We start from the raw sequence: 3,746 nt of genomic DNA, 5'->3' as shown, positions 1-3,746 counted from the left end.
TGTTATGACCTCCATTGTAGCTTAAGTACCAAGTGAATAACTTTGCATGGGTGATGTCCTTTGTAATGCATGTACCTTGCCTTATCAGATCTTAGTGTTATATGTGAATAGCAAATTAATACATGTTTCTAAAAAAAAAAAAAAAAAAAAAAAAAAAATTTATCTTCAACAATGATAATACAAGCACATGAATTTGAGGTCCCTTTTAAGTGTATTAAAATAATGGAAATGGTTATAATTAAATATCTGATACTGTTGAGTAGGTGACGAAATATTGTTTCAAGTGTGAAAATTAATATTCTAAAATGATGAATATCTCCCTCTTTATCTGTAACAGCTGACATGTTTGATTACATCATCATACTTAGCATTTCTATTAAGGATGCTAAAACTATTTTCACTACTGCAGGTGCTATATATTTAAAAACAAGCAGACATTTGTTGCTGTTATATTCTAGATAAATTCACCTCATGGTCATTAAGCCTATGTACATGCATTATTGTCCTGCAGTGTAGGGATACATTCAGATTTATCAGTTAATACCTGAAACTATTTTTTAATAGTCTCAATATTAATACATTGATTTAAGATATTCAGATGAGTTGCTTAAAGTGCTTGCCCAAATGCATTTATTATGATATGATAGTTAAATTAAATGTTGTTACTTGGTAAAATGCTATTAAATAATACTGTGTTTTGGTTGCCATAATTTTATGCATTTAAAAAATTATCCATATTAGCACACTTACTGCTGCTGATAAAAACAGTCACGTCACTCCTATTGTATAGGTATCTGGCTTTATCTTTGTCCAGACCTCCTATCATTTACTCAGAGCTGATTTCTAATACAGTAATTCTATAAAGGTCTGTAAATAGTAACAAAATAGGATTTCCTTCTATAATGTAATCGTGCATAAAATAATTTAGTTAAAGCAGTAAACCAATTAAATCATCCTAATAAAAGAACTGCCACCAAAAAATAAGTGCAACCTTTTAACAACTTTCAAGTGCTTTCTTTGAATTTTTTAGTGAATATTTGTTTTTCTAAAAGTATTGATTAATGTATCTGATGTCATTTATAGTAATACTCATTGAATGCTGGTATGTTCTTAATCCTTTCATGAATATGTCTTTAAATGCAATATCAACAAATTACATCTGTATGTGCACAGATTGTCTTGAAACTACAGGGATGAGTTTATTATTTGTTTAGGAGTAATAGTAGCCATGTTTATTTTACGATAGTTTCAAAAATCTCCTTAGGAGGGCACAGTCTTTCAACAAGATTTTAGATCATCTAGGCCATAGGTTCCCAAACTTATTTGTCCTACCGCCCCCGTTTCAGAAAAAAATTACTCAGTGCTCCCCTGGAAAATCTACCTTCTTTAAGTGAACAAACAGAAAGATATAGTAAAAAATTTGTGTTTTTTATGTATCTATATTTCTACCTACATCTTAAAACATGGTAAATAAAGATGTTGTAAATAAGACACCTTGAAGCTTGAAATTATAAAATTATTTATTAAAATCAACCATAGTAGCATTACACACAGAAAATTAAGATAACGAAGGATAATATGAAAATAAAAATTACGAATAACATTAAAAATGATCCTAATGAGAAGGATGAACCTGGTGCGCTGTTATCAATGTATTAACCCTCGGCTCTATTTTTGTCAGCAGTATTCTTAAATCACCGCAATTTGCTATTTGCAGTCGGTTTCTTTTTTTTTTGTTAACAAATTTGTGACTGCACTAAACCCACGTTCCACTAAATATGATGAAGGAAATGCAATTAAAAACTTTTGTATTATAGCCAGAATTGTTGGTAGCCATCTTTGAATTTAAATTTCAATTCTTCATTTGTTGTTACATCTATCAGTTCTTCTTGTAATTTTGGAGATCCTTCTGTGTTTGTACTTGAAAAAGGATTCAGAACCCAATTGGGTATGTTTGTTTTTAAAATATCTTCAAATCGTTGATTGAAGTCAGAATGGAGAGCATCCAAGTGCTGACAATAGGTAAGTCTTCATATTTTTCTACTGTTGATAAATTTGGAAACTGGCTGAATTCCCCTCATCCTAAATTTTGTTTGTACAGAAGAAGTTTTGCCACAAACGCAGAAATAACAGCTTTTGTTTTTATTAAATTCAGCTCATTGCCTTGAAGTTGTAGATTTGTTTCATTAAATTTGTTAAACAAGTCTGTCAAATAAGCTGTCATTTCTGGAATCAATCAAGTTGGCTGGTAAAGCATCATCTTAGTTTTCTAGAAACTCTAGCACGGAGTTAAGGAGATTATAAAACCGATTCAAAGAGGTACTTTTGATAGCCAACGAACTTCTGTATAAAGCAGCAAGAGATTGAATTCCTCGTTTTCAATACAAAGTTGTCTAAACAATGTCATTCAGTGAATTGATTCTGATTTTGTTGATTGCTTTAATGACATAATCTAATGACCTATGTAGCCATTCACTCAGATTTTTGGCAACTAAATGGTGACTATGGATGAAAGTGTACAGTGAATGTATTCAGCACTGCCTTTTTTAAATATGCAAGAAGCGCCCTGTCATCGCTATCATTGCCCTAGCAGTAGCAATTGACAAGATATTACTCAGGAGTATTTCTTTTTCTTTAAAAAAAACTCTTCCAGTGCATGAAATATCAAACTCCTTTAGTATCAGTTTTCAAATTTTTAGCAAATTTGTTCTTTTATGATTTGCATGTATGCTAAAAGTAAGGCTTCATTTTCTGGCAAAGTTGACTCATTAAGCTGTATAAAGAACTGGGATGTTTTTAAATACTCACATAATCTTGAGCCATTTCATCAATTCTTCTTTGCACTGTATTATTGCTCAAAGAAATTTTATTGATAATATCAGACGCTGGCATGTGTGTATTACCTCACTTACAGCTGGTACAATTAGTTCTTCACCAATAGTATGCGGTTTCCTCATTTTAGCAATCAATAATGAAATATTGTAAGAAGCACGCAACCCATCGTCATCTTGTTTGGATGCTGTTGAAAAGAGTTTTACCAATGTCGGTGGTTTCAAACGTTTTTCTTTAAGTGCTTGAAAATAAAATAAATTATCTTTTTTATCAGCATGAACTCTTGTAAAATGTTCTCGTAGTCTTGAAGATTTCATAGCTTCATTTGATAAAACTCTTTCGCAAATCAAACACATTGGCTTTATTCAGTCACCTACAAACAATATATTACCATAGTTCAAATATTCAATACTATATTGTCTATATTTTTTCTTAGATTGGGCCATAATGTTATCTGTAAAAAAAAAATTATATAATTAATATTTCTCTAGTCAGAACCAAAATTCTTTGCAATAGTTGTGTTATACTTATTAGAGTAGTGTCCACGACATCAGTGGTTTTTGTGTAAGACGGCAAAAGATAAACTAAAATACTAATGAAACTAATAAACCGGGTTTTGTTTTTTGCTTAGCATTAGATATATTTGATATTAAATTGTCAAATATCAAACTAAATTTATCAAGAAATAATTAATTTAAAAAATACATTAATATGCAATTAAGAATTGGGTAATAGTTTTTATTCAATTTTCCGTTATTTATATAATTGTTCCTTATTAACACACGCCTTATTTACCAATTAACACGATTCAATAGATAGAAATAAATATTAATGGTTAAGTTTTTTTATGATTTCACTCCTCTGATTTCATTAATAATGCAATAAAAATATTTTATTATTAGTAAACACTAGAA

The 3,746-nt window shown here is 30.0% G+C and overlaps 1 pseudogene; it reads right to left on the bottom strand.

The window, feature by feature from the left end:
* Positions 1 to 2,695: 2,695 nt before the first annotated feature.
* On the bottom strand, positions 2,696 to 3,188 carry LOC150083642 (zinc finger BED domain-containing protein 5-like; annotated as a pseudogene).
* Between the last annotated feature and the right edge of the window lie 558 nt (positions 3,189 to 3,746).

The sequence above is a fragment of the Mastigoproctus giganteus genome, chromosome 7, assembly GCF_048544385.1.
Source record: "Mastigoproctus giganteus isolate SK-2022 chromosome 7, ASM4854438v1, whole genome shotgun sequence".
In the NCBI taxonomy this organism is placed as follows: domain Eukaryota; kingdom Metazoa; phylum Arthropoda; class Arachnida; order Uropygi; family Thelyphonidae; genus Mastigoproctus; species Mastigoproctus giganteus.
This window is presented reverse-complemented; position numbering and strand designations above follow the sequence as displayed.